This window comes from Paroedura picta, chromosome 2 (genome assembly GCF_049243985.1).
Source record: "Paroedura picta isolate Pp20150507F chromosome 2, Ppicta_v3.0, whole genome shotgun sequence".
Classification (NCBI taxonomy): domain Eukaryota; kingdom Metazoa; phylum Chordata; class Lepidosauria; order Squamata; family Gekkonidae; genus Paroedura; species Paroedura picta.
The window spans coordinates 57,992,218-58,014,603 of record NC_135370.1 but is presented as its reverse complement, the minus strand read 5'-3'; the positions used below and the strand labels follow the sequence as shown (position 1 = coordinate 58,014,603).

The window sequence follows — 22,386 nt, the reverse complement described above, 5'->3', positions numbered from 1 at the left end:
GTTTATAGAAACAGAGAGGACGACGTAATTTCACAACTTAGCAACCGCTAGCAAAAAAATCTTTATCTGTATAGAGTTTTTGCAGCCCTTGTTTAGAAGATGATTCATATGGGGTTCATAGAATTTTTGAAGCTCAGAAATAAGGACATGCACTGAGTACTCTGATTCTTTATGTATCAATTTCTTGTTGAATCTACTGACCATAATGAAGGGTTTATGCATGCAGGTGTTATTATTTTCCCTTTGATTTATTATCTGTTTTTCATTCCTTATGTCTTCTGATCTGGATGGTCCAGGCTAACCTGATTTTACAAAATCTCAGAATACCAGAATCATAATATGGCCACATGCAATTGCAGACCACCTCTGAACACGTCTTTTAAAAGCAGCACTGTAAATAACCACAGGTGCTTCTAGACATCACTCAGCATGTATAGGTATGATCTGTGCTGAAGGTGAGTGGGTGGGCAGGAAGGGATGTGTCAGTGTCTGTCTCTTCCTTACATACCCAGGGAATTGCTGATCACCACTGTGGGATGGTAGGTGAATTCTCTTTCAGCCAGCCTGGATTCTGGAGATTTTTGTTGGGGTGAGGATCACTTGGGCATGAAATTGGGATCACTGAGAGCAGACAGGTAATTGTGAGTTCCTGCACTGTGCAGGGGGTTGGATTAGATGACCCTGGAGGTCCCTTCCAACCCTGTGATTCTATGATTCTAATATGAATGCAGGCTGTGGAAAACTGCCTATGGGGTCTGGAACAGGGGGAATGTTGGTATAGTGGTTAGGAGTATGGACTTCTAATCTGGCAAGGCGGGTTTGATTCCCCACTCCCCCGCATGTATCCAGCTGGGTGACCTTGGGCTGGCCACGGCACTGATAAAGCTGTTCTGACTGAGCAGTGATATCATGGCTCTCTCAGCCTCACGTACCTCACAGGGTGTCTGTTCTGGGGAGAGGAAAGGAAAGGCAACTGTAAGCCGCTTTGAAACTCCTTTGGGTAGAGAAAAGCGGCATATAAAAACCAACTCCTCCTCCTCTTTTTCTACAGCTACTAACACTGCTGTCTTAGCACAGGCCTCTGTGGTACTGAGACACATGAGGTAAATTAAATAGGTAAGTGAAGAACTAGAGAGCAGGTAGCACTTACCTTGCTTAGGCTTAAAGCAATAAAAACACCTGTTGCTTTAGAAAGATTGTTTTGTTGCTCCAAAAGGCGCTAGTTCAGACCCTTTGTTAGCAGAGCTGATTAGCCTTATCACCTTCTTCACTGTTGCCCATCAGTATAGTGATCAAAGTATTTGGGATCATTCAAGTTCTGTAGAGCGTCAATCTTCATGTTGACCGATGATGCCAGCTGAGACAACCTTCACCCTTTGGCTGACTAAATAATCAGTGTGATTCTGAACAAGGGCAGGGCCCTTGAAAGCCATAATTCTCTAGTCAAATAACAAAACCTTGATCCTGCTTCCTCCATCAGTTGTGGCTGGCTTCCAGTCATCCTTTTCTGAAGTAAATTACACAGTCAGTAAGAACCCTTCAGCCTCACTGCAATTCTTAGGCAAACATGAGATTTCTGTGTTCTCAGCAGTCTGAATATTGAAGACCGTAGGCAATGGAAAACTAAATATAATTGCTAAATAAATTAAGTACACATGTTTATTCATAAATGGAAAAAACAACATGAATAAATGGTTTTGAGAATTATATATGTGAACTATAGCTGTGTATTAGTTGAAAGTGGAACACTAAGATGCAGTGTGTTAGCCAGCCCTTTGCAACAATTTAAGCAACTTCTTATCCTTGTTAAAAGAAATATGGTATTCGGCATGAAGTCTATAGCTAATTATCATGATGCTGGACAGGGACCCCCAGGTATACCATGTAGAGGTAGAAGTCTCCTGCAGGAAGGGAGTTACCTACAGACAGCTCTTGATATTTTAAAATAATTTAATTTATCCTCATTTGAAGTAATGTGTCTCAGCTATAGCTACATCATGCAACTTAAAAATCACTTTAATATAATTTTCAGAGTGCTGGTTTTGTAAAGCACCACACATGGCATCGAATATTTTACAATGATGCAGTAAATGTACCATGGAGTAATATGTTAAAATTCTTATTATGCCTGGTCACAATAAACTGGAATCCATTTAACAGTCATTCCAATGCTCTTAACAGGTGCAGATTTGATATTCAGGATTATATGGAAGATTATTTTGATGGCTGGAGGTTGCTACTGCAAAACTATGCCATCTCTTACTCTGTGTTGTTTCTGGAGGCTGTCAATTATTACTGCTGTTTGATAAGTGTTATCAGGCCCCTTTTTGTTGGAGTCTGGAGGAGTATCTGTCATCCCCTGGCCAGTCAGGAAAGGCTGTGCTGTTGCTACTCGATGCACTGCAGTAGAGAACTTGGCCTTAGCTGCATGTGAGACTGGATCCTGTTAGGAATGATGTAGGGGAAATAATGTAACTTAAGTATTTCCTTCTAGTCCAAGTGTTTCATCTCACTGTTTCTGTAGGCTCTTAAATACTGAAGCATGTCTTATTTGTTTCATTTCTTTAATGCATTTTAAAGTGATATTTAATGGTCTGTTTTCCTAAAAGGCAACATTATGCTCAATCTCATCAGACTGGTGAGTGGGGCTATTTCAATTTAAAAGCTGATTTTTTTCCCCCTGGGAATAGTCTTAAGAATGCACAAAGTTCATATCTTGTTTATGAGTGACCCTACCTTGCTGCTGTGCTGATAGGCAGTCAGCTGTGAACTTTGATATCAAGGGAAATGATATTGCAATAATAGCAAGTTTTGTGCATGTGTGTGTTCATTTCCTCGTATTGATTTTCTGTGAAGAGATTTGATTTGTGTGAACTTAAAGAACAGATTGGTGCAGATTGGTTCACCCATTTTAATCAGTGAGGAGAAAGAGCCATAGTCTTTAATTCGTTTTTACAAAAGAGGTTACAAATGTTTCATTGGCCCCTTAGATTTTACAGGTTGTGGAAGAATACTTCCATCTTCCTGATTGGGAGCCCTCCACAGCATCCCACTTTCCATGACATTTGAATGTAGGCAAGTTGGGAAAACTGGAGTTTCCTCCACACCAACAAGGCTTCTAAACTTAAAGATTAAGCCTCTAGAACTGAATTCGACTCAGTGTGTCTGGAACCAGGAATCTTTCATGTGCCCTGTATGTGCCCAAAGAGTAAGAGAACACCAACTCCATCGTGAACATGCTGTCCAAATACCTGAAAGCAAATTTAGCTGCCTGAATTCTGGTGAGTATCGAGGCCAAGGGATCAATGGTTGTGGAGCTGGATCTTTCTTTCTGGGTCATTTTAAGATAAGTCCAAGCTCTCAGTTGTCCATTATAATATAACACATTTCAATTGTATGCCTTAGATTTCTTCTTGCACTGAAGCATAATTGTTTCTTGGTTCACATTTTTCTTAATACTTCATTCCTTACCTCCAAAATGGAAAGTGATATATATTTTAAAGTATCTGTATAAAAGCATGTTTCCAATACTACCCAAATAACTAAAATTATTATCTTCTATTTGGAAATAATGGTTGGAATTTGTTATCATGATGGTAATTTATAACAAGCATGAAAGAAATAGCATATTAATAGATCAGTCACATTGCTGTATAAGCAGTGGGGTTTTAACATTGCCTTTTGTTTAAGGAGCTAAAGTGTATAAAAATGACTGGATTATGTCCTTGAGTGAACTCAGGGCACATACATTTCTGGGTTTTTTTTATAGGATGTTAATCAGTTGAGTACCAGATTTATGCTCAGCAATATGACAGGCTTAGTTCTAATAGGAGTACAGGGCTTTATTTTGTGTGAGAGTAAGAAAAAGATATAACCTTGTGCAGATCAGCAAGGAGCAGATGTCATAGTTCTCTTAAAGGATCAGTGTGTGACAGAAAGAAATGGAGAACTTACCATTTGCCCAGTATATTTTGTATCAGTTAAACCCTACAGCAATTTGTCCTAGTGCATAGCTGGAAGAATAGTGGCTTCTCTAAGTCCAGAAAACCACACATTTTAGATAGCTTTAGTAATTGGCCAGAATATGTGGTCATCATAACTATGCCTCTCTTTTACCTTAGGGTGTTATGAGGATTGCCCCATAGACACCAGAAAGACTCTTGGTTTGTAGAAATCAGAATTATTTAGACATTGAAGCAACAGCATACACAATGCTTGCTTGAACTGGGGTAAAGGTATCCCCTGTGCAAGCACCGAGTCATGTCTGACCCTTGGGGTGACGCCCTCTAGCGTTTTCATGGCAGACTCAATACGGGGTGGTTTGCCAGTGCCTTCCCCAGTCATTACCGTTTACCCACCAGCAAGCTGGGTACTCATTTTACCGACCTCGGAAGGATGGAAGGCTGAGTCAACCTTGAGCCGGCTGCTGGGATTGAACTCTCAGCCTCATGGGCAAAGCTTTCAAACAGCTGCCTTACCACTCTGCGCCACAAGAGGCTCTTTTGAACTGGGGAGGTACTCCCAATTCAGGTCTTAAATACCTTTTGGGTGGTCTACCCCCACAAGGTAACACTTTGCCTGGGATTGCAGGTGGTCGGCATGGCAATGGTGGGGGCTGGTCATTCTCAGTAAGACGTAGCCCAGATGCCTGGCTAGCCTGGGGAGCAGGGAGACAGATGAATTGCAAAAGGTGACTGGGAGAATGTGGGGGACATGCAGAAAACTAGAGAATGCGAGTGACGTGTGGGGTGTGAGAGGTGTGTGGAATTCATAGGGCTTAATGGCTACCGGCTTGCAAAACCAAATCAAAACAGAAATACAACATATGGCAAATATCACAGGGTTGTCTCTGGCACAGTACTGAGGCTTGGGACTGCCCTGAGCAGGACCTGAACACCCCCCTCTCCCTGAATGCCTCTGAGATGAAGCATCTTATCAGAGACCACTTCCTCAGCACAGACTCAGATGGCTGAAGGAAGACTGTTTGTAAAATGCCCTGCTTTTGACTTGGGTGGTTATCAGATTTCTTATACCTGCTGATCTGCCTGAAGGGAAGAATTGTGGCTTTGATTTGAACTTGCAAACTCCCCCCCCCCAAAAAAAAAACATGTATGTTCAACGTGACTTCCATGTAAATGGTCTAAAGGGGTTGTTGTTGTTGTTGTTATGTGCGAAGTCGTGTCCGACCCATCGCGACCCCATGGACAATGATCCTCCAGGCCTTCCTGTCCTCTACCATTCCCCGGAGTCCATTTAAGTTTGCACCTACTGCTTCAATGACTCCATCCAGCCACCTCATTTTCTGTCGTCCCTTTCTTCTTTTGCCCTCGATCGCTCCCAGCATTAGGCTCTTCTCCAGGGAGTCCTTCCTTCTCATGAGGTGGCCAAAATATTTGAGTTTCATCTTCAGGATCTGGCCTTCTAAAGAGCAGTCAGGGCTGATCTCCTCTAGGACTGACCGGTTTGTTCGCCTTGCAGTCCAAGGGACTCGCAAGAGTCTTCTCCAGCACCAGAGTTCAAAAGCCTCAATTCTTTGACGCTCGGCCTTCCTTATGGTCCAACTTTCGCAGCCATACATTGCAACTGGGAAGACCATAGCCTTGACTAAACGCACTTTTGTTGGCAGGGTGATGTCTCTGCTTTTTAGGATGCTGTCTAGATTTGCCATAGCTTTCCTCCCCAGGAGCAAGCGTCTTTTAATTTCTTTGCTGCAGTCCCCATCTGCAGTGATCTTGGAGCCCAGGAAAATAAAATCTGTCACTATCTCCATTTCTTCCCCTTCTATTTGCCAGGAATTGAGAGGGCCGGATGCCATGATCTTTGTTTTCTTGATGTTGAGTTTCAAGCCAACTTTTGCACTCTCCTCCTTCACCCGCATCAACAGGCTCTTTAGTTCCTCTTCACTTTCTGCCATTAGAGTGGTATCATCTGCATATCTGAGGTTGTTGATATTTCTCCCTGCAATCTTGATCCCAATTTGTGACTCCTCTAATCCTGCATTTCTCATGATGTGCTCTGCATACAAGTTAAATAGGCAAGGCGACAGTATACAGCCTTGCCGAACTCCTTTCTCAATTTTGAACCAGTCAGTGATTCCATGTTCAGTTCTCACTGTTGCTTCTTGACCTGCATATAAATTTCTCAAGAGACAAATAAGATGCTCTGGTATTCCCATCTCTTTAAGAACTTGCCACAATTTGTTGTGCTCCACACAATCAAAGGCTTTTGCATAGTCAATGAAGCAGAAGTAGACGTTCTTCTGGTACTCCCTAGCTTTCTCCATGATCCAGCGTATGTTGGCAATTTGATCTCTAGTTCCTCTGCCTCTTCGAAATCCTGCCTGTACTTCTGGAAGTTCTCGGTCCACATATTGCTGGAGCCTAGCTTGTAGGATTTTAAGCATAACTTTGCTAGCATGAGAAATTAGTGCAATGGTGCGGTAGTTTGAACATTCTTTGGCATTGCCCTTCTTTGGGATTGGAATGTAAACTGACCTTTTCCAATCCTGTGGCCATTGTTGAGTTTTCCAAATTTGCTGGCATATTGAGTGTAGCACTTTTACTGCATCGTCCTTTAAGATTTTGAATAGTTCAACTGGAATGCTGTCACTACCACTAGCTTTATTGTTGCTCAGACTTTCTAAGGCCCATTTGACTTCACATTCCAGGATGTCTGGCTCCAGGTCAGTAACTACCCCATTGTGGTCATCAGGGATGTTAAGCTCGCTCTTGTATAGTTCTTCTGTATAATTTTGCCACCTTTGTTTAATCTCTTCTGCTTCTGTGAGGTCCCTACCATTTTGGTCCCTTATCATACCCATCTTTGCATGAAACGTTCTCTTCATATCTCCTCTAAAGGGGTATAAGTCGCAATTAAGAATTAGGAATGCCAGCAGTAAACTGGACAGAACAAAAAAGATTGCATCAGCATCGTGATGAAACAAGCAGTGGATGGTACTTTCTACCACCACCATTTTGGAAGTGCTGGGAGTGCCCTTGAAATGCAGCATACATTTGGGAATGAACTTCTACCTTTTCCTCAGCCTCATGCTTAGCAAAAAGACATCATATTCGTTAAATGGAGTGTTACACTGCTCAGCTCTTCTGGTCCTGGTGGTGCAGGTTTATTTATTGTTTTTATTTAAAACAGTTTTCAGGTTCCTTTCAGGAGTCTGGTTAAAGCAAAATGAATCCCACACACAACTGGTTAGGCTTTGGAATCAAACTAGTTTAAGTACAACAGCACAGTGTTAATAGCAATTATAAATAAATAAAAGCATGCGAAACATGTCCTGTTAGATTACTCATGGGAATTAATCTTGAAACTGCAGGGTGGCTTGCTGGTCTTATCAAACAGAGCATATCTAGTCTTCTCATGGGTGGAAAGGAACAATTTAGTGCCTCAGATGAGCTTGATTTCACATTTGAGTTTCAAAGCAGAAACAAGTAAGGATTCTTGGGAAGTTATCTTTAGATGTGAGCATCTCCCTTCCTGGAGTTCCTCCTTGGCTGCGGTCCAGTTGAAATATAAAGATTCTTTTGCTTTCAGTGAACAGGTCAAAAGTTCAGTTACATCATCACCTTGTACCTGGCGTATTCATATTCAGACCACATCCTCATATGTGAAGAAAAGGTTTAAACAAAATCTAGCCATTAATAACCACTGTCTTTGCTGCTTCAAGCAGTAGTTTCTATTATGGTTATTACTTTGAGTTGGTTGTTTCCTAGGCATTCACGCAGAATGAATTTCCAAGCTCTGGCTAGCTCAACCACAAATTACTTGCTCACAGATACTTAATACAACGTTTTCCAGTAACTGTCTAGTTTTAACCACAATTTAGCAAATCTCAATCTGTAGGCCTCCTTGAATCAGTGGAAATCTTCCTTTTTTTGAGCTATGGATTTGTGGCAGACGTGAGACTTTGAATTAGAGCCTTCCTCATATGGAGCCCAGTATTAGTTGCTAGGCTTCATACAAAGTCTATGAAAATATAGACCAGGATGGCTTATTGTCCTTTGAACACAGTAATTGTCTTGGGTAATTTGTTGATGGCATGCAAGGACTATCTGTACAATGTTGTTCAGCACTGAGCATCTGAGTTAACATGTGTTCATGCAGTGCTAGCATGGCAGCATAGTGTCCACCTGGGTTATAGATCTCTGGCATGCTAACATGCCGCTTAGAGCAGCTAAGGGCTCCGTCTAAGCAGAGCAGTGGGCACATGCAGCAGTGTCATGTAAGTGTCATGCTGGTAATTGCTTACTGCCCAGCCGCAAGGTAAAAGCAAGACTAGGGGTCAATTAACCCACAGCATATTGGATGAGCTGTGAAAGAGATTGGTATTTAAAGACAACCTTTAAGAGAGATATCCATTTTCCTCTGGGGAACAATCTCATTCCAAAGTCCTCTGAGGACCCTTTTTGCCCACTGAGTCAGATTTTAGCTTGCTGCAAAGTTGTAATATGGAATGAAAGTGTGTTTGTGTTTAAAAGAAAGTTAAAAACAATTATGCCATTTAGTGAATGTTTTTAAAACAGTAACTTGGGGATTTTATTATCTTCATACGAGTCAACATTTTAAGAAATATTTTCTGCAAGGGAGGTGTGCCTGTCCCCTTCACTTTCAGTCTTCAGAGGGAATTTGAGACAGTTTTATTTAGGACCTCATCTGACTAATCTAGGGGTTTTTTTATTTATTGAGATTTTAAATTATGATCTTTTTTCTTTTCTTTTTTAAAATTATTGTTTTGTTGACATTGGGAGACCACCAAGGAATTAGTGGGTTGCTGTGCAGAGGAAGGAAATGGCAAAACCAACTGTTCGCCTCTTGCCTTGAAAGTCCAACAGGATTGTCATAAGTTGGTTGCAGCTGGAATGCCCTTCTCTCTCTCTCACTCCTCCCCCCAAGGCGGAACGGTGGTTAAGGAATTATTTTAGTTAAGCTAATAAATATTCAAAATTTTCCAGTTCTTTTATTGGGAAAGACTTTAAGTAATTTTATGTTTGTCTCATTCTAAGGCAATATGAATATTGTTCACATAGATCGGTTAATATAATAGAAAATCAACTGGGTCAGTAAAGTCCATGCAGTGAATAGGCTGAAAATGATCTAGCTATTAAGTTCATACTCAGACAAGTAAATGTGATTATGATTTTGCTTGCAAGGCCACCTGGTAATGAAGTGGGGAAAGCATGGTTCAATGTTGTACAAGTATCCTTCATATAGATTAATGCACAAAGTTGACTTAACAATATATAACAATCACGCAGTGATTCCTGACCTCCTGTTCCTGTTTTTTTTAAAAAAATGATCAGCATAATGAAACTCCTTCATGTTGCAAGAGACACAGTTCTGGAACACAACAACAAGGATCTTGCCTTTTAGAAAATATGCAGTTATATCTTGCTATGATATGACAAGGAAGGTTTTACTTTTTAGAACATATATGGTGATGCAAGATTTCTGATATACATTCGGTGCCTGAAGTGCATGGGCTGAATTGTTTCAGGGGATAAAACCAGAGCTTGTTGGTACAGTCCTGAGTAAAGAGGGCTTGTGGAATGAAATAAGTTACCCTGTATTTGATATCTTAAAAACAATACTTTTGAAGAGTCCTCTGCAAAGGTAAGAGGAAGGTCAACTGAGGTATTGAATGTCATTGAAATTGATATGGGGAACACCAAATGAAGAGACAGGAAAACCATTACAGAGTTCAGGATAGGGGATGTAGTCTGTAGCTGCTATAGGAAAAAGCACCTTCAGACTACTGTTTTTACAAAATGCTGTTAGCAGAATGATTTACTAAGAAATAACATGCAAGCCCCATTTCCATTTTATATTTTCTGATGATGATTTCAGGCTTGGCAGCGAAATTCATGAGTATGTTCAAGTATAGTCTTGAATATTGTTTTGAATGATGATTAGTGTCTCAGGCTTTCTGAAGCCAAAAAAAATAAAACAAGATAGAAATTTGGGCAAAGCACTGAGAAGTGGACTTCTGTTGTTAGATACATGGCCTGCTGATACATTGTCACAGTGAGTTTGACATTGTGGAGAATATCAGGCTAAGAAAGATTCAGTGGGCTACAGTTTTGGCTGTGGGGATGTTACATAGTATTCCTATAGCAAGCCTTGGGCTTCCTGTTATATAACAACTTGGTTTTAGTGCATCCACCACTTGGGATTGGTGTGTGCTTAAATTATAGTGCAGTAAGATGAGATTTCCCACTTGCCAGTACACTGAATGGGTAACCTGTGATGTGAATATTCATATTTGATCACATGGAAGCCCAGCTGGCATGCCAGGTGTGAGGGAATTTAGTTATCTAGTGAAAGATAATGCCGTTCCAGCAGATGCATTAACCGATAACTCTCTCTAGTACGAAAAGTTTTGTACAGAATTTTTCTCTCTCACCTTTTTACTGTGAGGAGGAGGGAAAAATGGAATGGATGATCCACACCAATTGCTCAGAGAGAGAGGGCTATTCAGCCCCCAGTTTCCCAGATGAATCATCCAGGCTCAGTTCGCTTCCTGTCTTGTTAGAGAGAACACCTTTGAAGTCAACCTCTTTGCTTTTGAACAGAATTAGAATTGTGGCACTGTAAAACCAGCAAATTTAGTTCCAGGTATGTGTGCATGCATGCTTGCACCTAGAATTAAACTTTGTTAGTCTTCACAGGTACCACTCTACTCAGCCTTGCTTTTATTGCTGTAAATCTCTTTGTGCTTTTTAAATGGCTTTTCTCCTAGCATGATTTCAGACCTGAGACAGAGTTCCCTACCTCTACAGCCTAACCCTTTTCACACCTTCTTTCACATCACCTCTTGGCTCTACTGATTCCTCTGCAATTTTTTCTCTGCTGCCCTCCTGCTTCCTCCATCCATGGAGGAACATGGAAGAGAATGGCCTTGGAGGCTCTGAAGAGGTGTAGAAGAGATAAATTTATCTATGAAAATGATAGAGAACCTCTATGCAAACTAACATTGCAGGACCTTTCTTGTTCCTTCTTCACTTCTTTGTGTCTTCTTGAAGCAATTCTGGCTGCTAGAGATTTTGCTATGCATGCATGCTTGGGTTTGAGAGCCAGCTTGGTGTAGTGGTTAGGAGTGCAGACTTCTAACCTGGCGAGACGGGTTTGATTTCCTGCTCCTGCACATGCAGCTAGTTGGATGATCTTGGGTGCACTACAGCACTGATAAAGCTGTTCTGACTGAGCAGTTATATCAGAGTGTTTGTTGTGGGGAGAGGAAAGGGAAAGTAATTGTAAGCCGCTTTGAGACTCCTTCTGGGAGAGAAAAGTGTCATATAAGAACCTCCTAATTGGATGGAGTAGAGCATCTTGTTGATTATGAAATAGCTATGTTTGCAATCATAAAGGTCTTAATTACACCAAAAACCTGACTACATAATGGAGAAAACAGTGTAATGGGTTTACAAATCTTTGTTGAGGTTTGTTTCCCCATCAGCTGAGCTTACTGATGGATCACCAAGAAGAGTGAGTGACTACAGAGTATATAAAGCTGCTTGTGTCTCTCTGAAGTTGATTTTTTTTTCTGGTTGGAAGTAGTGTCATATTATAGGTGAATACTGGGATTGACTGAACTTTATGGAAGTATCAAAGTGTTGGCATATATGTGGTAGATGGCTAGAGCCTTGAAAACAGCTTTTTAGTGGGGTAAGATAGACAGTGACTGCCTTTTTCTAAAAAGAACTTGGAAAATATTGCTTTCCTTTAACTATGCAGTGCTTTTAGCTATTTGAATATATATATATATATATAGCTTTATACCGAGTCTCAATGGAAAGTGTTTTAATTTTACTTCCTAGCCAAGAAGTGAAGAACTTTTCTATCACATTCTCAGAGCTCATATTTACTTGTAACATTTTTTCTGCTTCAGAAGAGTGTTCAAACTGTTATTGTTAGAATACTAATAAATTCATTCCATTGACTTCAGTCACGTGTTCTGTGTGAAAGGGTTCAGATTTGTGGATCCTAAGCTAGAGGCATGGGAGCAGCTTTTTAAGAAACATGTCTGGAAGGCTGTAAGTCGGGAAACATAATAGTGTGATCCTTTCGATTGTAAGCTGTCAATGTAGAGAAGATAATGGTCATTCCTAATTTTAGTATTGCAAGATATCCTTTGTTGCTAATAGCCACATCATTTATATAACTTCATTATACAAAGAAGTTAATGTACATTCTCTGACGGTAAATACTGTAGTGACCTTGAGTCTCAGTTACAGACTGTGGATGTTCTCACTTTTATAAAGAAACAACAATATAACAAGTTTTGGATGAAGCATGAAAATTCTACTTATGTCAGTATACTTTATTGCTGTAACCTGTTGACATGTGTGGATATTTACAAGATATACATGGATTTTAAAATGAGAAGTATTAACTAAATCAATGTTTTAAATATTACTAGGCGCCAAGCCTGTTGCATTCAGGAATACAACAGGCACTAGTTTGGGGGGAGGGTGGAAGAACTCTGCTGATGGCCTTCCCTGACCCCCCAGGATCTGGAAAGGCTGCAGGCAGCTGTTATGGAACTTACCAGCAGAAGCAGCTCTCATGTGACAGTGATCTGTAGCCTCCAAGCCTCAGAGGGAAGTGGAAGGAAGAGGGGTTGGTCAGGGGTGGGGCACGGAAGGTAATTGGCTGGCTGCTGGACAGACAGGCAAGCCGGTTGGAAGAGGAGGCACTCAGGGGCGGGACAGCCGCCCTGAGTGGGTGTTAAGCGCTGAGTGGCACTTAAGCCATGAGACATGCTCCTCCTCCAAGGCCTTAACAGAAATATTAAGTGGAACAGAGTATTTAAATTCTGTTTTCTTGTCAGTTTCAACCATGCCATGTAGTAGTGGTTGTAAACTGTCATATCACTGTAAATTTAAAAGTGATTTTCTCACATTTATATTTGTTGTGTTTTTACTTAAAATAGATTATATTCTGTAATTACCAGCCATTTACTGATTTCTATAATTTATTCAAATAAATATTTCTTTGTAGTGGGACATGAAGGCTTTGTTCTAAGTTAAGTTGAGTGCTACAGAATGGATCTATTACTTCTTTTTCAGCCCTGCATAGATTAATATTTTAAAGCTGTTAAATCATTTCGATTGTGCTGCATTACCCTCTTGGAAGTTAATCTTTCATGCTGGCGAAAAGAACTGTGAGAGGTGGATCTTCCTTTAAATAGACTGCCAAATATTTTTAACACTAACATCAAGTTTGCAAGTTATTTAGGGAATATAGTGGGTGGCAAAGATTGGTGTAAATGAGCTTATTTAAAAAGTTGGTGTTATACATTTTTTGACTTTCCAAAACTTACAGTGAACAAAGAGAAGCTTGATGGATCAGTGGCCAAAATGTGGATTCCCTCAAAAATCCATCAGTGGGGTCAGAACTCTAGAACAGGGGTAGTCAACCTGTGGTCCTCCAGATGTCCATGGTCTACAATTCCCATGAGCCCCTGCCAGCAAATGCCTTCCTTCATATGGAGGAATGGGGAATCAGATCCAGTTCTCCAGATTATAGTCCACCACGCTGAACCACTGTACCATGCTGGATGTGGCAAATGCTGGCAGGGGCTCATGGGAATTGTAGTCCATGGACATCTGGAATCAAACCCAGTTCTTCAGATTATAGTCCACCACTCTGAACCACTGTACCATGCTGGATGTGATAAGTTGTCTCATGATATATATATATATTACATAATATTTGTGTCTTGTTTCCTCCTGGCGGTATTCAACAGAATTATTTTCACTAATATGGTAAACTGCAATCATTATTTGTATCAGATCTACTGAAAATGTCTTCACCCTTTGGTTTTTATTTTCTTTCCCCCTTAAAAACAGCAACTTAAACTCCTTTTAAAAAGTAGTTTCACTAATTTCTTTAGTGTTGGAGAACATTTCTATTATACTGGGTCAGCATGCTCAGGTTTGAAAACTGACTAATGGAAGAACATTCCAATCTCTACTAGAGGTGGGCAAAAAGAAATTGGTCCATTGGAGCCTCCCAAACTGAAGTGTTTTTGGAAAAACCCCAGATCCCAATACTGGATGGTATTCAGATACAGGATTTTTTTTGAAAATCCTGATTTTTTTTAGGTCCCATAGACCGGGGGAGGGGGGGATACAGATTTTTTTAAAAGCCAGCAACCCAGAAGCTGGCATGGCTTCTCCTGCAGTGTGGTTTAAACCATCCTGCAGGAGAAACTGGCCCAAGGATATGCATGTGGCACCCCTACCATCCCAGCTAATCTTTGGTATATCTGAATATACACAAATTTCCTCATTGCATGCAGACCTGATTGGGAGGTCTCAGCTCCCACCACCCAGCCAATCTTGGACTGGCTTTTCTTGCAGTTTGGTTTAAACCAGGTGGCATAGAGCTCTCTGTTCCCACCACCCCAGTTGATCTTTGGTATAGCTCAGCTATACTGGTAGCTGATTGGATTCTCTGATTGGTATTTGACTTAAATAATACCTGGAAAATACCAAGGTTTTTTTCTGGGTTCGATTATGCACGTCCCTAAATTTGTATGAAATAGCTTTTCTATGGTAGAATATGTATTTGGGTACGTAGCCTCTTCAGGCCTGTAATTCTGTGCTGATATGCCTATGTACATTCTAATACCTACTGAGAGATTTGTGCAGATAAAGGCTTCCAAGACCCTCATAAAAAATAGCAGCACGGTTCTCTAACAGGCTTTTAGACAGGTGCTTGCTTATTCACTTTTGGCAGTTTATGATTGCCTTCAGCTGTGTAGGTAGACAAACTTCCCCCCCCCCCGAACATTCTGCTTCAAATGGCAGTGTGAGCTAATGACTTGGGATGGTCTTCATAATGGTCTTTCTACTTGTAGGTGTGATATAAGATCTGTCCATGTTATGAAACATGAGAGAGAAACAGAGATGAAAAGGAAGCAATTATATCTCTGAATTTAGAAGCAAGGAGAACCGAAAATGTCATTGGTTGAAACTTAAATACAGCAGTTGCTGTTTGCAGATCCAATGCAAAATCAGCGGTTGGTAGTCTGCTTTCAGTGTCTGCTTTCTGCAAAAATGGTTTTCTTTTATGTTTTCCAAGTAATTGTTATGGGGAAGCATCTTTTCCAAAGAAACTGAAATCCCTTTCCTTGGATTCCTGTCAGGTAGGGAAAATGAGGGCCACATTAAAATACTGATCTGATTAGGAGTGTGCAAAACAAAAAAATTAGTATTTGGATTCAGGATTTTATAGGAAAAAAAACAATATTTCAGATACTATAGACCTAAGAAGAGGAAAAGATTTTAAAAGTTGTCCCCAGGATCTGGGTGGGGCAGGGAGTCTTCCTCTCGGATGCAGACTTGATTGAGAGGGCTTCTGCTTCTGGGTAGTATAAACCACAACGCAGCAGAAGCTACCCCCAATATCTGAATGCACCTTGGCGGCCTCTGAGCTAGCAGAGAATCAGCTGAGGTGACAGAAGCTGAGAGCTCGCACCAGCTCAGCTGATCAGTATAGCTGAAGATGCCTGAATAAAAGTTGGAAAATTTGGGTTTCATTTGCGTCAGCTGTACCAGTAGCTGATCAGATCAAAGAATCTGTAATTGTCTTAAAAACCACTCCCCAATATCAGCAAGTCATTTTGGGGGCTTAGCTGAATACACACCCTTAGATCCAATTTTATGGTACCATTAAAGACTCCAGAGTTACTTTATATTAAGCTACAATGAGGTTAGTGGCACATCCAAGTAAACATGGTAAGAGCTGGACCTGGACTATAAAAGTTAAATGAGGGAACACTTCTGCAATTAATGAGGAAGGGCTGGGGAGGGGGGGAATACCATCTCACAGAATGTTGAAAAATGAAATGGATTGTGTAAATGGCCTGATCTACTTTCACAAGGGTGAGACATGCATTTCCTGTTAAATTTTAAAAAAACCTTCATAATAAATATGAAAAACGCATCATACAATTCTAGTGATGGGTAGGTCTGGGTCGTATGATGTGTGACTTTGGGGCTGTGATGGGTTTCAGCAGCTCTGCTTACCTTACAGAACCAGAACACATGAGTAAGAGACTGAAGATATATTTGATGATAGAACATGTCTGTAGAAGTTACTAGGAATTGGGGAAAAGATGGTGAACTGGCTCCATGTTGTGTAGGCTGTTTAGGAATGTATAGTTTAAACAAGCATGTCCAGTTGGGTTTGGAAAGTAGTAGTTGTATACCAGCATTGACTGTGTTTTCCTCAACATTTAGTTGCAAGAACTGGTTTGGGGGACAGTTGCCTCTCTCGGTAGAATTTGTGCAGTGGAATTCTGTAGCAGCCAATTGCAGCCATATAGTTCTGCATTCTGTTGACCATTTGTTGTGAAACTACTGGGAGTAATCATCTATAGATGTGAAGCAGGATTTGAAGCATGATTTTTATCTTGTTTTTACTTTGAGCATTCTTCAGCAGGGTTCTGGAAAGGTGCACTCAAAATATAATTTATAATAGTAGACTCATAATAATATGAAATGTCAAAATACATGACAGTATGGATTTCTAAATTAAGTTACATGCATGCCCACTCTTTAATATTCTTATTTTTGATTTATTGTCTTTGTGATAATATGTGAGATGTTAAAGCTGCATTGTATCAGAACAGTAGAGAGCAAGAAATAAAGTCATCATCAAAAAGCTGTTTTTAGTCAACAAATGCTCCTGTTTGAAAATATCCTATGTGGGTATTTAGTTCTTGTGTAACTTTAGCAAATCGGCCCAGTGAAAGAGTCCTGTTTTCAAGTTTCTAAAAATGGCTTCATCATAATAAGGTAAGGCTTTTGAATGTTTCTGCACATTCAGATACTTTAAGGTTCATGTTTGGGTTATGTTTCAGGCTTATGTGGTACATTATGATTTTCTCTAATGTCACCAGTATTTAAATTGCTGGATGCTTTGGAGAGCTCATTCCGGTGGTAAGTAGAATAAAATAAGGTCAGTTTCCTATACAGTTACTAAGCTCTTGTGTAACCATCATATCTGGCCTGATTGAAAGGCTATAATAAAAGGATTGGGGGATTTTTCTTCATCTTGCTGATGCTTTTATTCCTTTGAAGCCACCCATTTTACATGTTATAACAAGATGATTTAATAGTAGGATGTGACTGACAGTAATTTAAAATATTATAGGTACTGTGTAAGTGGGTAAAGGACTGTGAAGGCTTAATTCTTTACAGAGTCAGAGGGGCTTGAGTGACAGGCTGCTCCAAGGTATTTGATTGGTTAGCATCAGTTGAGCAGAGAGACTTGAGAGTTAAATGCCACAGAGAGGGCAGTCCCTGAATGTAGTTAGGTGAAGATTCCCATTCAGACCAAAAAAGATCTTCTAGGGAGAAAAGAATTTCTCTACCTAGTTGAAACAGAGGGATTGCTCTGGAGAGTTGATAGATCTTTGGTATGGTGTGTTTAGAAACTTCCTTTTACATCCTGAGGAGAGTACTGGTATGTTTACTTGAAGGAGTATGGTTACTGGACAGAGTATCCCTGTCTTCTGGAAACCAAAAAAGCCAAATATGCTCAAGAAAATACACTGGAGTATTTCAGGAATAAAACAAAAGCCTCTTATCTTAGAGATTCTAAATTACTTTGAAAAGCTTAGGAAACAATTGATTTCCCTTGGAAATTTTACCCATTTTCACCTCATCTTTTCCTTCTACATTGAATAAAATATTTTTGTTATTTTTGAACATTAAAAAGTTTTGAGATTCATTTCAGTGGTTTAAGTTGAAGGGGAATCTTGACTCTTTCCTCAGGTTCTTGGGCTGAGCCAGCAGCAAAATTTCATACTAGGAAAAGGTGGGACAGATAAATAGGACTGCTCACTCCGAAAGGGAGAGAAAAACAGAGGGAAAATCTTGCCTCTGGGGTATGGAAACAGGCAAGGTCAACATATAGGAGCTAAATAAGAATGATGGTGAATTGTAAATACAACTCAATTGTTTAAGTGAGAATGAGAATTTAGAAGTGAAACAAGTATGCATCCGCCATCTGGTTCAATGTAATTATATAGATTAAAGCTGCATTTCTATGGCCTGCTTTCAGACAGCTTTTACTAACGTAATGCATACTTGATCCTCCCAGGCAATTTAATCTGGTGTTATTCTGCTGGATGATAATATCACCGTATACTGTACAACATAAGCAAGAACCATAGGAAACTCTTTTTTTTCCCAGTAGTAAACATTACATAATAATATGCCATGCTGAATGAGTGGGAGTCTCCAGAGTTCATTCCATGTATTCACTTCTCTTTATGCTATTAGTGGGGTAACTTGTTAAGTTTTCTTCTGGTTTGTCAGGATCAAGCTAAATTGCCTTCCCACTATTCTCTGTTTGATCGTATTAATGTTGTCTATTTAAGCCCTAGAAGGACAATCTTGTAAAGCATGCTGTACAACCAGTTTTTCTTTGTGTATTTCTCCTGAAACTCATTTAGGGCAACACATCTTTTAATAACATGATTAAATAGACTGGCTGAGTGAAAAATGCAGTGTTTTCCCCTGGAGAAGACAATCTTACTCTCTGTTGTAAGTGATAAAATGATATTGGCAAGGCTCTTCTTGTGTTCACCACTACAGTAAGTGCAGCTGAAGTCCCAAAGCATAATTTGGAGTCATTCCTTATGAGACTGGTCAGAATTTGGAAAGAGACATGTGCATCTTGGTCTTCTCCTTTAGTCTTCTCTTCAGATTGAAACGTGATTAATGGGAGTGATAATAAGCTGTACAAAAGGGGTTCTTGTTTTTGTTTTATCTCTTGTTCCCTCTGGTTTTCATTGTATTCCCTGGAGATGGCAAACATGGGGTAAATGTAAAAGTGCCATTGTTCAGTACTTCTATGATCCTGGAATTCAGGGATCCTAGGAAAAACAACATAGATAAAACACCTGTTCAAAAATTTCTCTATGTAATCTGTTTTTTTTTTGCACCACAGTAAACCCCCCGCCCCCCCATCTGTGTTCTACAAGATCCAAACAAACCCAAAATTTCTTCACAGAAATTTGCCTCCCTGGTAGGAAATTTGAATTGCACACCCCCTTAGCCTGCATTTTATGAATCCTCTGATACTTCGATTTTTAATTTTCTGTGGATGTCAACTTGAAGTTTCCATATTTATTTATTATTGCATTTTTATACCACTGCTCCCAGAAACTGTCTCACAGTGGTTAACAAAACAAGAAAAAATACAACATAGGTTTAAAATATCCCATTAAAACAACCCCAACACATACAAAATACAAAATGATGGCATACTAAACATCCTAAGAAGATCTTACCCCATCAGCCTCAGTATAGATTGGTATAACCATCTGGGAAGTAGAATCAAGTTCCTAGTGCAGTCTAACACTGCAGTAGGAGCCGGGGGGGGGACCCGATCAAATATCTCAGGGCTCCCATCCGGCCTCAACCGAACGCCTGGTGGAAGGGCTCCGTTTTGAAGCCCTGCAGAACTCAGAGAGTTCCAACAGGGTCCACAGCTTGCCCAGCTTGCCCTCATTCCAGCACGTAGGGGCCAGGACCGAAAAGCTGCCTGCTGAGGCCCCGGGACCTTCAGCAAATTCACACCCGCAGAGCGGAGTGCTCTGCAGGGGGCATAAGGAGGTAGGCAGTCCCATAGGTAGGACCGAAGCCTGAAAGGTCAAAAACAATACCTTGAACCTGATCTGGAAGCAAATTGGTAACCAATGCAAATACAGGGATTATTATTATTTTATTATTATTTGGATTTATAGCCTGCCACTCCCCTAAGGCTCATAGCGGCTAACAGCATATAACCCCCCCCCCCGATAAGAACCCCTAATACATAAAAACCATCCTAATACATAACACATCAACCAACCCAACACGGTGACATTACCCAAGGCGGGGACCAGGGATAGCCTGAAGGACAGCAGAAGAGGGGGACCCGATTTCACCAGGTGGCGCCGGTCTCAGCCATAAGCCTGGTGGAAGAGCTCCCTTTTGCAGGCCCTGCGGAAAGCTGGTAAATCCCACAGAGCCCACAGCTCTTCCGGGAGCTCATTCCACCAGGTAGGGGCCAGGGCTGAAAAGGCCCTGGCCCTGGTCAAGGCCAGATGTGCATCCTGGGGGCCAGGAACCACCAACAAGTTTGTCCCTGCAGAGCGTAAGGCCCTGCAGGGGGCATAGGGCGTCAGGCGGTCCCTCAAGTATGTGGGTTCCAGACTGCGGAGGGCCTTAATGGTTAAAACCAAAACCTTGAACCTGATCCGGCTAGCAACTGTAACCAATGCAGCTGCCTCAGTACCGGCTGGATGTGGGTCCTCCAAGATTTTCCTGTGAGGACCCTAGCAGGTACATTTTGCACCAGCTTGCAATTTCCAGATCAGGTGCAAGGGTAGGCCCTCATAGAGCAAGTTACAGAAATCTATTCTGGAGGTGACTGTCACATGGATCACTGTGGCCAGGTGGTCAGGAGACAGGGCGCTAGTAGCCGGGCCTGGCGAAGATGGAAGAAAGCCTGGCCTCTGCTACCTTCTTGACTGGGCCTCCAATGCTAATGAGGTCACACCCAAATTCCTGGCTTGGGACATAATGGTGAGTTGCGTCCTGGCCAAGGTGGGTAATCGCATTTCCGGATGAACCAACTAAAAGAAGCAGTCATTGACAGAAACGTATGGAGAAAGCTTTCCTACAGAATTACTGATGGTCGGACACGACTGAACGGATAACGTCATCTGCTTTTACATGCACAGGGAAAGAGATGAGAATATACTTAGTTTTACTTTGAGTAAGTCCCACTTCAGTCAGTGGTACCTACTCCCAGGTAAGGATAACTAGGATTGCAGCCACCTCATCCAATTCTAAACCTATATACCAAGAAGTAAATCCCATTGAGCAGTGGGACTGGCATCCTCTCAAGCAGGCCCAGGCTTGTGGACTCAGGCACCAGATCTCTTTCCGTTCATCTGCACAAATGGTATAATCCCAGCCTCATCCCCCTTGGCACAACTGGCCAGAGAGCAGAAGAAGTTTTCCTCGGTGTTAGCCCACAATGAGGACAGACTGGCACCTGGGACTCCTTTGCTCCCCCATGAACAACAGAAGGTGCTTTTGACATATTAATCACTCAGAGAAAGCTATTGTGTACTAACGCAATAAAGAGCAATGCAAAGTGGTGGAGATTTACTGAACATCAAGGTGGAGGGAAAGCTGCAGCCAGGCATTTAAAAGCAGGGGGGCTGAGCATGTCATAGATGAGAAAATGGAGGTGTGGTCACAATAAATAGTAGGGGTAGGCACTTAACAGACTTGCTCTTTAAATGCATTGGCACTATAATAACATAGTTACAGTAATACACACATTTCTAAAAAATTTAAAGGGTAAGGAACATGACGGAACATTTGCCCACTACACCAAGGAAATGTAGAACTCATTTGCCAGGTTCCATCCAGGTTGGAATAAGAAAAAAATGAAGGACTATTCATATTATGGAAGGATTAACATAATAAGGATAACAGACTTAAAGGAATGTTGGGTAGAGTCCTGTGGTCAGAAAGACTTAAGGAGATGGGAGTCCAAGAGGGCTGGGAGTTTCTTAAAAGTGAAATACTGGAGGCTCAGTCCCTTGAGAAGTAAAGATGGAAGGAGACTAAGGAAGCCAAGGTGGCTTCATAAGCAGCTGTCAAATGATTTCATGAATAAAAAAAGAGTCATTTAGGCCTTATTACCAAGGATGAGTATAAACAAATAACCAATGATTGTAGGGACAGTGTTAGAAAAGCTAAAGCTCAATATGAGCTTAGACTAGGAAGAAGTGCTAAACATAGCAAAAAAGTTTTCTTTAGTTATATTTCAAGTAAGAGTAGGGACTCTGTAGGACTACAGTGTGAAGACAAGAAAGTGAAATTATAGCAGATGATGAAGAGAGGGCTGAACTGCTTAACGCCTATTTTTCCTCAGTCTTCTCTTATGAGGGAAATAGTGCTCAATGCGGCAAAAACGTATTACAACAGTGGGAATGGGGATGGTGGCCTAGGATCATTGTTAGAGCAGACTACAAATACCTACTTTCTTTAAATGAAACAAAGTCTTCTGGGGCAGAAGAATTGCATCCAAGGGTACTAAAAGAACATTATTTTTGAAACTTCTTGGGAGAACAGGTGAGGTGCCAGATGTTTGGAAGTGAGCGAATGTTGTCCCCATCTTCAAGAAAGGAAAAATGAGGATCTGGGTAACTACTGACCCCATCAGCTTGACATCTGTAGCTGGCAAAATTTTGGAACAAATAATCAAACAGTCAGTCCTTGAGTAACTGAAACAGAGAGCTGTGATTTCTAAGACTCAGCGTGGGTTTCGCAAGAACAAATAATGTCAGACCAA

General features: G+C 41.0%; 1 protein-coding gene across 4 annotated transcripts in view; it reads left to right on the top strand.

Moving 5' to 3' along the window:
• Nucleotides 1-22,386, top strand: part of MGAT5 (alpha-1,6-mannosylglycoprotein 6-beta-N-acetylglucosaminyltransferase) — a 160,591-nt gene that overhangs the window by 10,666 nt on the left and 127,539 nt on the right. The window lies entirely within an intron of this gene.